The sequence below is a fragment of the Phoca vitulina genome, unplaced genomic scaffold, assembly GCF_004348235.1.
Source record: "Phoca vitulina isolate PV1807 unplaced genomic scaffold, GSC_HSeal_1.0 scaffold10, whole genome shotgun sequence".
Lineage (NCBI taxonomy): Eukaryota > Metazoa > Chordata > Mammalia > Carnivora > Phocidae > Phoca > Phoca vitulina.
The window spans coordinates 8,910,295-8,923,513 of record NW_022589713.1 but is presented as its reverse complement, the minus strand read 5'-3'; positions in this window follow the sequence as shown (position 1 = coordinate 8,923,513).

Here is a 13,219-nt window from a genome sequence, read left to right as displayed (position 1 = left end):
ATTCTGCCCTCACTACAGGGAGAAGTCTGGGATCAGGTCAAGACCCCATCTGGCACATAATGGGCAGAAGGAAGAAAGGCGAGCAGATAGGCACTTAAGATCACACACACACACACACACACACAGAGTTTCAAGTCAATGTAGAATGTTGGTTCTCAACCATGATCATCAGAATCACCTAAAAAATGTCCTATTATGATTCCTGTGCCCCAGCCTCGACTTACTGCATCTGAAAATCTAGGTATAAGGCATAAAAACCTGTCTTTTGTTATTTAGTTTTAAAAGCCTACCAGGTGATGCTAAAAACCAGCCAGTTTGAGCAACCATTGACTTAGACTACAGACTCACAGGCACCAAGGATAAAAATAAGTCAGACCCCATTACAGCCCATTGGGAACTCACGCTCTACCGATTAATATTAATATGATGCCTTATACATTAAATCCTAAAGGGTGACACAGGTAATGATGTTCCAGAGGTTCAGAGACATCAGGCCATTAGGACTGACTCACCTATGTTCTCTGACAAGGAAATAAGAATGTAGATAAAAGGGCATCGATTGCTTATTTAGGGATTTTCACTGATTCAGAACTTGAAAATGAAGAAATTATAGTCATCATCAAATCTGATCTCATTATTTTATAGATGAAGAATTAAAACAATTCTTTGACAAGCTTTCACACAAAAGGCCATTTTTCAAATCCAATTAACATAAAATTAAAGAAAAATGCTTACCATGGATTAAAGGGATTAAAAGGAAGAGACAGAAAACAAAGGGTAAAGATGTATGGGCCCCTCCCTTGGTTGATGCTCCTACACACACACACACACACACACACATTTGGTCATAAGACTGTCTAGAAACTTCTCTCTGGGAGTTGCCAACTTTGTGTTGATTTCACAAATACATGACTTATGTCTTCACACTTTAGATTACAAATTCTTTGAGGCAAGGACAGTATCTGATTCAAGTCTGCACCTCCAGTGCATAATAGGGGCCCTAGGACATAGTAGGCAATCAATAAATTTGTTGTGTCAGTAGAGGGATATATAAATATAAATCCATATCACAAGGATTTGCCCTTTGTAATTGCGGGAGCTAGCTAGCTAGTGTTGTCTTTGGGGCTGAGGCTGGAGCTTGAGGTCCACAGGGCAGGCCAGCAGAAAGAAGAGATGGATATAGAGTGTGAGAGCAAGAACAAGCTGGAACCCACCTGAGCTGCAGCCCCAGAAGCTGGGGCCCTTTGTCATGGAGCTAAACACACCCTACCCACCCGAAGGGTCAGTGAAGCTGGAGGAGATACTGGGGAAGGCTGTAGGGCAGCTGTAGGGCCCGGATGCTGCTTTGCGTCAATGAGATGAGTTTGTATGAGCTACAAAACGCTGCTGCCTCCCTTCGGCCCTCCAAAGTTTGCAAGAGTTGTTCTTGCGGGTGTCCCAATAGGAAACATACAAAAAGCGACTTCGGCAAATATAGTTGGGCTTAGCCAAGTTGACACATTACAAAGCCCCCATCTCCAGCTGAGAGAAAGGAATGGGTGTTTTTTTTTTTTGTTTTCGTGTGTGTGTACGTGTGCTGTTTTAGTGTAGATCAGGGTTTCTCAACTTCTACACAATTGACATTTGGCACCAGATAATTCTTTATCAAAGTGGGGAGAGCGGTCCTGGGCCCTGAAGGATGTTTAGCAGCTTCCCTGACCTCTACTTAGGAGATGCTACTAGCAACCTTCCCTCCTCAGTTTTGACAACCAAAAATATCTGCAGATATTGCCAGATATCCCCTTGGGGGACAAACTCACCCATAGTTGATAATCACTGGTCTGGATCATGTGCTGCTTGAGAAGAACCATCAGTTCTTTTTCCTGGAAGCCAACATGGTGTTTTGCACGTAGAAAGTGCTTAGTAATTACTGGTTGTATGTAAACATATGTGCATAAACAAATATTTACCTATCACCAAAGTGACATATACACATTTAAAAGAAGGTGCTCTGCTCCTTAAATGTTCGAGTTCTGGCTTCAGAGCACTACTCTGTTTGGTCTAAATACTCTCCCAGATAATCTTCACCACTGTGGTTCTAATGACTATGTTCATGACTCCTGTGTCTTTATCTTCAGCCCAGACCACTGCCCTGTCTGCTAAATATCTCTTTTGGGTTTTGGGGTGTTTTTTTTAAAGATTTTATTTATTTATTTGAGAGAGATCAAGAGCACACAAGCAGGGGGAGAAGCGGAGGGGGAGGGACACGGACAAGCAGACTTTGCATTGAGCCCAGAGCCCTACGTGGGACTTGATCCCAAGACCGTGAGATCATGACTTGAGCCAAAACCAAGAGTCAGAGACTTCACTGACTGAGCCACCCAGGCGCGCCTAAATATCTGTTTCTGAATGTTTCACAGGCATCTCAAAGCAACAGTTCCGGCCTGAGCTCTTCCAGTCCTCCATGCATGGCTCTCCTGGAACCCTGGCCTCGGAGAGTGCCGTTATCTGCATTTAAGCAGACACAGAACTGAGAATGACCCTAGAGGACTGTCCTAACTACAGAACCTACCACGCCCCTACCCTTTCAGTGGCTTTCATCACCCAGCCCCTACCGGCCCCTGCAGACCCAGCATCGCTCTGCCCAGAACCTGGGGATCCTTGTCTTTGGCCCCACACACTCTTTCAGACCCTGTTCTTGCATATGCTGTTTCGTGTGTGTAGGAATGCTCATTCCCTCCTGCTCATCAGGGTAAATGCTTCTTCTCCTTCCAGATTCCATTCAGGGCTCATCTTGTCCAGCTTCTTCCTTCCTGATAGTCCCCACAGTTAATTGATAGCCCCTCCCCAATTCTCCCATGGTATCCTGTATACGTCAGAATGGTTGCCCTTCCGTGTTATACCACATAACACTTCCTTCTTTCCCTCTGGACTGAGAACACCTTGAGCTCAGAAACTCCATCTTAATCAAAGTTCAGACCTCTCTCCAACCCTGGGCCTGGAACACAGTAACTGTGCTCTGGAGGGTATTATCATTGTCATGGAGGTGTGACTGAATTATTCTGCTCAGAACAAAGAAAAAGCCACTCTCAAGCTGAAAATCAAGCTTTTGTCATAAAAAATAACCCCAGGGCGCCTAGGTGGCTCAGTTGGTTAAGCATCTGCCTTCGGCTCAGGTCATGATCCCAGAGTCCTGGGATCGAGTTCCACATCGGGCTCCCTGTTGGGTGGGGAGCCTGCTTCTCCCTCTGCCGCTCCCCCTGCTTGTGCTCTCTCTCTCTCTGACAAATAAATAAATAAAATCTTTAAAAAAAATAAATAACCCCAGCACTTACTGGTAATACCCAGAAACCTTGGTAAGTAATATACATGCATGATTTCACTTGGTCCTCAAAACAACTGACCAAGTGCTCACGACTGCCCTTGCCTCACATGCTGCTCTGTCTTCACCAGACTTCAGGGAGGCTTCTCTCCTCCCCCAGGCCCCTGACCTCCGCTTGCCCCCAAGCCTGAGCAAGCACGGAAGTGTCCCTTTATTAGCTTATCCGGGGAATCGGCTGACCACAGGGAGACACATTTCCTGTCAGACCCCAGCAAGCATGCCATGTGCTTGCCCAATGTCCCATCGCTGCCAAGCTCTGCTTAGCCCAGCCTGGAAAAGAAAAGCCTTTTCTGTTTGTTTCTGAGACGCCTGCAGATTCCTGAGATTGGAGATTCTCGTGTTGCAATAGTCCTTTTGAATAAAGTTTTTCCTTATCTAAGTCTGTTTTTTTTTTTTAACCCGACACAACTTTATTATACAGAAACTATGATTAGCTCCTTGCGTGTAAGAAAGAAGAAAATGAGGCTTAGAAAAAATAAACTTTCCCAGAGCCCCATAAACAGCAAATGAAAAATCTGGGATCTAAACCCAGATCATCTGCCTGTTTGAAGGTAAGAGTCCCACTCTCACCCACGGTGCTCTAAACCTCACTAATTTCCTAACAGCATCCAAGAAGGGAGGCTTTGTGATGCTAATCTCAAGTTCCTATGTGGAACTGAAAGCATGAGCATTTTGTTATTTTTTTAAATGTCACAATTTCTCCTGTTCATTCATTCATGTTAACCTGAATTAGTGCAAATGATCAATTAAAATATCATAATCAAAATCAGCATTTTTATATAATCTTTCAAAGCACCTATATGAAGACAACCACACCCAGTCGATGTCCCTTCCCTCCCTCCCCCCGGCACCCCCCAAACCCCCCCCATTGCTCACTCCTCTGCTTTTTCTTTCTACTCGGTGACATTATCCCCTCTGTGTAGAAAAAGCCGGAATGCAGAGGCAGATTTCTATAATCCTCAGGGTTAAAAACGAAGAGGAAAGAAAAGGCAGGTTCCTGAGCTCTCTGCCTCACCCGCAGCAAGCAAGGCGGCTACCCCCCATCCCCCCCTCCAGTCACCACTCACTGGTGCTGCCACCCACTGCGAGCTTACACTGGCAGAACATGCGACCTGATGTGGAAATCAGTCTTGACATGCGTCAAACCCCTTTAGTAGTCACAACCCATGGGGTAGTTGTGCTATTATTATCGTCCTTATTGAGAAGTGAAGAAACTGAGGCATGAAGAGCTTGAGCAAGAAGCCCAAGGTCACGGAGTGAGTCAGTGGCAAGGCTGCCATTAAACCCAGGACTCCCGGCTGCCTCCCAGCCCCTGGCACACTCCCCTGCCCCATCCCCCCACCTCTCAAGGGGAAGAAGGCTCTGCTGCGGCCCCACGTCAGCTCTGCTCCTTTCCACTGGCCAGGCAGAGCTTCAGCTCCTTCTGAAGAGAGCTTAATGAACTGAGTTCAATGAACTCTTTTTTTTTTTTTTTAAAGATTTTATTTATTTATTTGAGAGAGAGAGAATGAGAGAGAGAGCACATGAGAGGGGGGAGGGTCAGAGGGAGGAGCAGACTCCCTGCAGAGCAGGGAGCCCCATGCGGGACTCGATCCCGGGACTCCAGGATCATGACCTGAGCCGAAGGCAGTCGCTTAACCAACTGAGCCACCCAGGCGCCCTGAACTGAGTTCAATGAAAATCAATGGCAGATGTTGAGCCAAGGAGGAGAAACCACTGGAAGCTGATGTCAATGATCTGTAGCTGAATATGCTGTGATCTAGTCCACTTTTAACTACATGTAAGATCTCTAGCCAGCCTTCTTCAGGAGTGTTTTGGGATCACTCTTTCGGTGTGTGGCACTTCCTGGGACAGGGGGAAGAGAACCGGGTGCCTAGACATTCAGTAACTGTGCAGCATGGAAAACTTCTCAGCGTCCTCCCCAGTAAATGAAAGTGATGAGTCAGGCTGTGGCTAAGTTCTTCTCTAGTGCTATCATGCTCTAGTTAGGGGATCGTCAGAAGTAGCCTGAGTTATTAACATCTCGATCCACAGAGCTTAGCTCCGTTGGAGAGCTTTTAAAAATCCCAGTGTCCAAGCCCCACCTCCAGAAAAATACTGATTTAATTAAAGGAGGTTGGAGCCCAGGCATTGGTGGTTTCCAAAAACTAAAAAAAAAAATCACCAGGTGATTCTAATAAGGAAGCCGGTTTGAGAACCTCTGCTCTGGAGTGTTCTCAAACTTGAGTATTCATCAGAAATACCTGGAGGGCTTATTCCCACCCCAGAGTTTCTGATTCAGTAGGCTTGGGCGTGGGGCATCTCAAGTAAGTTCCCAAGAAACGCTGATGCTGCTGGCTCAGAGTACACATGTTGAGAACTCCAAAAGTTTCCACGCGCTCGGAAATGGTATATATAGTCAGAGGAGTACTTTTTTCCCTGCCCTGGGGAGAAAGCTCATAGATTTCATTAGATTCTCAAAGAATCCATGACTCCAGAAAGGTTAAGAGCCAGAAGTAGAGTCAAATCATTAAATTTAAAGCTTTTTGTAGGCAGGGTTTCATAGGAGAGGATTTTGTAACTTTTTCAGTCTTAATGTAGCCCCAGGTGTGTGTGTGTGTGTGTGTGTGTTCATGAATTACCTGGGCATTGCTGGGCTATAAGATACCAACACACTGACCAGTCTATACTCGGTTTCCCACCCCAAATTTGCACTTGGGACATCAGGTTAAGGAAGAGGGTAAATACGACAACTTTCCTGAGAAGCAAATGTGAAGTTTGTGGGAAGGGAGAGGGAGAATGCCCAGTGATACCATTGAAACAGAAATAAAACCTCTACAGATAATCATGCTGTCTCATGCCCATTGACGTTGGGGCCATAAACTTGAGAAAATGAGTGTTGTGCCATAACAATTACCCTGAGGATCAGTTAAATAACATTTCATCTGCATGAGTTATACTCATCCTCTCATTCAAAATGTGGCATGGGAAGCTCATACATAAACTTTAATGTATATGATCTTTCATCCTTTCAAATTTTCTATTTTTGTGAATGTTTTCCAATATACACAATACATTAGAACAATCATCTATGCATATAGCTTATAAATAAGGAAATAAACAGGCAAACATATATACATTTCATGATAAAAAGTTTGGAGACTACTCACCAGGTGTGGTGGTCCTCAAACTTTAGAGTGAGCCAGAATCACCTGGAAGCTTGCTAAGTAAATGCAAATTCCCAGCCCTCACTCTCCTTCAGATTCAGGAAAGTCAGAGAAATTCACATTTTACACTAACATCTTAGGATATTCTGAGGCAGGTGATCCACTGACTCCACTATGAATCTTATTCTGAGAATGCCTTAATTTTTCTTTTGTTTTCTTTTTCTTTCTTTTTTTTTTTTTTTGCTCTGTACTTTAAAAAAAACCCTCATTCTCACCCAAAAGCCACAGATCTTCCTGGCAACGTGTATATATAAATGAGTGCAAAGAGGAAACAAAAACTGCAGTCTCCTGTCTTTCTAATTCCCCTTCGTGACACCCCATTCCTTAGACAGTCTGCACGGTGATTAGGGGGAGGGGCGGGGGGACGGGGATTGAGAGAGGGGCTGGTCACCACGCCCTGGCAGAGCTAGCTGCTGCCCTCTAGTGGCGGCTCAGCGCACGGCTCACTCAGTGGGCAGTTTCTCAGAAGACAGGTTTGGCCGGCCATCTTTCTAAGTATCTCCCCATAAAGAAATATTTTCCAAAAGCCTCATCAATTTAAGACCCACAAGTGTGAGCAAACAAGTCAACAAAAATGGCACTGTCCAAAGGAAGGGCTGCAGTGTGAAAAACAATATTCTCACAAACATATTCTTCCATTCAACAAATATTTTGAAAATATTTTTCAACAGTCTACCGGGCATCCATCAAGGTGCTAGTCATAAAAGAAACAAAAATCCCTGTTCTCGCGGCACTGATAGGCTAATGGGAAGAGACAATGAAGAAGTGAATTATCTCTTACTGTTATATGGTGGTAAGTGCTGTGGAGAAAAACAGGGCCTGGGAAGAAGAGAGGGAAAAGCTCACAAAAAAGGAGGAAATGAACATTTATTGACCACCATTTATTTATTTACTGGGTATTCTATATAAGTCAGTTTTCTGAATCTTCGCCTCTCTCTCACTGCTCCCCCACTTTTATTATAATAGCCAATTTTACATGTAAAGAAAAACTGTAAGAGACTTGGCTAAGGCCACTGTGTTAATTAATAGCTGCGTGGTATGGAACTCCTTAACTGTTGGAGGAATGAAGCCCCCGGCAAATTTGTAAAGGAGACTGCCCACACATGCCCTTTCTTAATGCTCACACACCCACCTCTCCAGGACTGGCAATGCTGCGTGGAATGCGCTGGACCTCACCCTTCCCTGTTAGGGCTTCCCTCTTATTCTCTCAAACTCTTATTTTACTCTATGCTAATTCCATAAATGGATTCTCTTCCCAAAGTGTAAGGGATTACTGATTTTTTTTTAAAGATTGTATTTATTTAAAAAAAAAAAAAAAAAAAGATTGTATTTATTTACTTGAGAGAGAGAGAAGGAGCAGGGGCCGTGACAGAGGGAGAAGCAGGCTCCCCACTGAGCAGGGAGCCCGATGCAGGGCTTGATCCCAGACTCCGGGATCATGACCTGAGCTGAAGACAAGACACTTAACCAACTGAGCCACCCAGGTGCCCCGGGATTACTGATTATTAATCACTTGCTAATCCTGTAAATTAGTTTTCTCCATTTATAGACCAGTTAGTCACATCATCATTATCCAAGTAAGGTACTTGAGTGGGACCTTTTTCTGGAATAGTCCCTAAATCTCAATGGTGGAAATGTCAGGCCCCCTGGTTGGGCAGTGATGAACGTGCTTGCTGAAATTATACCACTTTGGGGGATTAGAGTCATAGTTAAAATATCAGTTTCTCATTCTCCAGTCTATTATAACTATTGGATTCTCAAAAAATGCTATAAGAAAAAAAGTGTGTTCTTGTGTACATGACACAAATCCACCTATCTCCTCAATGTAGAAAATCTGTTCAAACACTAAGAAAGATTATAGAATGGGAGGATTTTAGTGCCAGGAGAAAATGAGCATTATATAGCTAAGGAAAATAAGAAATGATACCCAGGAAAGTTAAGTGGATTTCCAGAGATTACAATTACAATTGACCCTTGAACAGTACAAGTTTGAACTGCCTGGGTCCACTTATACATGGTCTGTTTGTTTTTAATAAATACAGTACTGTACTGTAAATGTGTTTTCTCTTCCTTATGATTTTCTTTAATAATGTTTTCTTTTCTCTAGCTTACATTATGTAAGAATACATATAACATATGAAATAATGCATTAATTTGCTGTTTTTGCTATTGGGAAGGCTTCCGGTCAACAGTAGGCTATTAGTAGTTAAGTTTTGGGGGAGTCAAAAGTTTTCTGCAGATTTTTAACTGCATTGGGGGTTGGTGCCCCCAATTCCATGTGTTGTTCAAGGGTCAAGTGTGTATCTGTCATTTCTGATAGAGCTGGCCTTAGCGCCTGACTTCCAAGACTGAGGTTTTAGGGGAGTTTGTTTGTTTTTTTTGTCTACCCATCTTCAACTCTCATTCTTTGAGGATGTTCAGAAAACAGATTGAATTGAATAGAAAGACTCAATATTATAAAGATTTCAATTCTGCCTAAATGACTCTAAAAGTGTCAGGGTACCGCCATAAACACACAGATACACACTCGGAGGAAATAGTGACACCCAGTTCCTGGAACACAGTGGGTTGTCAACATGTATATTGTTTTCCATCTGTGCTCCCATGCCTTTATTTACCAGTGCCACATCCCTGCTCCCCCTGTCCTACCTCCTCACCAGCGAGCCCCAAGCAATCTCTCTCGCTCCTCAACTCTGCCAGCACACATTGATGTTAAATACATAGTAGGGTATTATCTTCCTGGAGGCAGAGGCCATGATATCAATTTCTTCCTATCCTCATGGCACCAAATAGGCCCTTGTCCTCAGAGAGGGCCACCAACTTCTCTCCATTCCAATTCATCTTCACTTTTCCACCTGTTTTCCTTAGGTCATTCTACTATTGGAAAACTCTCCATGGCTTCCATTATACAGGCTAAAGTCCAACTCTGGAACAAAGCATTCGAGCCCCTTCGAGGATTATCTCCATCTGTTTTATTTATTTACTCACCTCCTGCCTCATGGCCTTCCTACACTCTCCCTCCAAAGACATGGACCTTCTCAGCACTCAAAATTTGGGGCTTTCGTGTATGCCATTTCCCTGAAATGCCTGGGAAACTCCTCGAAGCTAAGGCTCACACTCCATGTCTTATTTGAGGTTGTTCACTCCTCTTCTTCATTCCCTACACTGAGCTCCCAGTTTTGTAATTACCCCCCCCCCTTTTTTTTTTACGTCGGCCTCTTCTTTCTTATTCTTACAGAGAGATATACTAGCACAGGAAATCCTTTGATTTGCAGGATTGCAATGAATGGGGCTGGCTTCAGGACATGTCCTGTGCAATTACAGAGGGCCCCACCCTCACAGGAGCCCCACAGTTTAATGCTCTACTGTCAATTCTTAATACATTTGAGCAAGGCCCCATGTTTTCATTCTGCACTGGGTCCCACAAATTATGTAGCCGGTCCTGCCAATGAGCACATGATGCATACTTTCCAACTTTCCCAGTTTGCTGCGACTTCCCCAATTTTAATACTGAAAGTCCTGAGTCTTCGGAAACCCTTCTGTCCCAAGCAAACCAGGACACTTGGTCACCCTATTTCTGGTCCTCAAACTGCAAACATAGGAGGCATGCATCACTTTGTTCAATTTCTAATATGACCTATTGTCTTACAAGCAGAAGGGTCCATTTAGGACATATAAAACTTGATGGTAAACTCTGTGACCCCTGCAAATTATTATTTCTAAACACAACTTATATATCTCTGTGAACTACAGTTAAGGCTTTATCATCTCACACTTTTAAGTTACTACAAGGGACCTATTTCAAAGGACAGCCTATAGGAAAGAATCGCAAATTCTAAGGCCAATGGAAGAGTTTCAGTGAGTCTATGAGCCATCTGGAATTAACTGTAAAATGTGTATGGGAGCAACTTACTATGAACAACACCTAAAGCTTTGATCAGTTTCTCAAAGCCATCCGAGTCAGTGAAAAAATAAAATGCATTGGCTAATTGTTTTGGTGAATCTTGAAATTTGGGGGCATTCCAGAGAAAGTTATAAGGAGTTCTGCTTTGAGGACCCTAATGTACCAGACCTTTCGAGGCATAACTGGAATAAATCCATTCTGTTTTAGGGCCAGAATTCACAGCCCACCTAGCTCTAGTGACCAGAAAGTCGTCCAGAAAGTCTTTCTAACATGACATAATGTGTCTGATCTTAATTTTATATTCATTTTAATCCATTGCATATATTAAACTATTCTGGGCAACAAGGCAGATATCAGAAATTATCTAGGGGCGCCTGGGTGGCTCAGTTGGTTAAGCGACTGCCTTCGGCTCAGGTCATGATCCTGGAGTTCCGGGATCGAGTCCCGCATCAGGCTCCCTGCTCAGCAGGGGGTCTGCTTCTCCCTCTGACCCTCACCCCTCTCATGCTCTCTCTCTCATTCTCTCTCTCAAATAAATAAATAAAATCTTTAAAAAAAAGAAATTATCTAGATTTTAACCTTACATATATAATACCTTCATATGTGTCCTCAATGGAAGATAAGTAAATTTTATATCCAGGAGCTTTGATATCCACACAATATTGATTGTAATTTTTAAAAACCTGTGTCCTAAGGAAAAAAATCCTAAATTCGGCAGCTATAATTTTTTAATTGAAAATACAAATCAATGAATTTTCAAGATTGCAATCCTAAAAGAAAAAAAAAGGGAACTTGGATACACTCTAAATGTACAAGTCCAGCTGTGAGCCAGTTTGGTGGCAATGCCTGTCACCCCATTGATTGGTGACAGATTTGTTTACTCAACCAAATCATCTAGGAAGTTCCTCATCCCCTATTTTGCAGCCAGCCCTTCTTCCCTGTCTGTCCCTGCTGAAACTACTCACTTACTTGGGGAATACAATGGGGATATAGTGGTCAGCAAAACAGACCAAGTGGCCCCCTTCGTGCCTTTATCAACTTATGCAGCCCCCCAACAGTGCATTAAGAGTTCCCGTTTCCCCATATCCTAGCTAACACGTGATGTCCTCAGTCTTTTTCATTTTGCGGTTTGATAGAAATGAAATGGTAGATCACTACTATCTAATTTCCATTTTCCTGATTAGTAGTGTTTTTTTTTTGTTTTTTTTTTTATTCATTTGAGACACAGAGATAGAGAGAGAGAGAGCACGAGCAGGGGGAGAGGCAGAGGGAGAGGGAGAAGCAGGCTCCCCGCTGAGCCAGGAGCCCGATGCGGGGCTCGATCCCAGGACCACGACCCCAGGACCCCGGGACCATGACCTGAGCCAAAGGCAGACGCTCAACAATCTGAGCCACCCAGGCGCCCCTCCATTTTCCTGATTAGTAATGAAGTTGGCAAGCTATTTGGCACCCAGTTCCCTGTCCTATACATTTTCAATTCATATCCTTGGCCCATATTTCTATGGGACTGTTTTTCTCATTAACATGCAAGTTTGTTGTATATTCCAGATACTAGCTTAGGTCTGGTTCTCAGAAGCAGACCCTGATCAAGGACTCATGTACAAGTCATTTACTAAAGAAGTACTATTTAAGAGAGGATTTTTCAAGGAATTGAGTATTTACAAGGGAAACTGGTAAGAGAGTGGGGTAAACAGGACAGGGAAAGGGAGGAAACAAAGCAAGCGTGTGCTCTCAGGCCAAGTCCTGTAGAAGGCAGTCTGTGCCTGATCCCACAGGAGACTTTGAAATGTAAGTTACATACCCACCTGTCATTGGCTAAAGGTTGTATTGTAGAATGTGAATTCCTATGCATCTAGCTCTCTGCACGTGTGGGAGCAAAGTGACTGCGATCCTTTTTAAAAGTCACAGATATTAGCTGTTGGAAGCCAAAACACACCAGAGTGGGAGATGGGGTGCACAAAACAGTAAAAAGGAATCTAAGGTGATATGGGTGGAGAACTGACATCACTCACTATAGACAGCAGTATTATGAAAATATCAATTTCACGATTAATTCAAGAAATACAAACTGGAAAAAAAAAAGGAAATACAGGCTGTAACAGTACGGTATTTTCTATCTATACAGACTTAAGAGTTAGTCAAAAGTTCTCACCACAAAAAAAAAAAAGTAGCTATGTGAGGAGATACATGTATTAACTAACCTTATTGTGGTAATCATTTTCCAATATATATATATACATAAAATCACTACACCGTACACCTTAAACTTATACAGTATGTCAATTATATCTTGATAAAGCTGGAAGAGAAACAGAAGAGACTAATTTGTATTATATTTATTGATAGGAAATACATTTTTCATTCAATTTTTGAACTTCATATATTCTACATATCTTCCCAAATATTTTATGGAATGTACAGTGGGGGGAAAAAACCCCAAAATGTTAATGTTTATTCAAATCAGATTTGATTATTTTTATTTTTGAAATTGCATGTTTATAGGAAAACTCCTCAATCTTCAAAACAAAACAAAACAAAGACGCAATATTCAGCTCCAGATTGGCAGTGGTGAGACAGGCCTTTGCATTTGTTGTTATTGGAAGTATAAATTGGTACAGTCCTTCCTTTCAAAAATATTTAACAGAATCTATCAAAATTTAAGATCACATGATGTAATGATTTTTTCTTGGAATTTATCCTCCAGCCATATTCACACGAGAATGGGCTGGTTACTGTAGCACTGTCTAT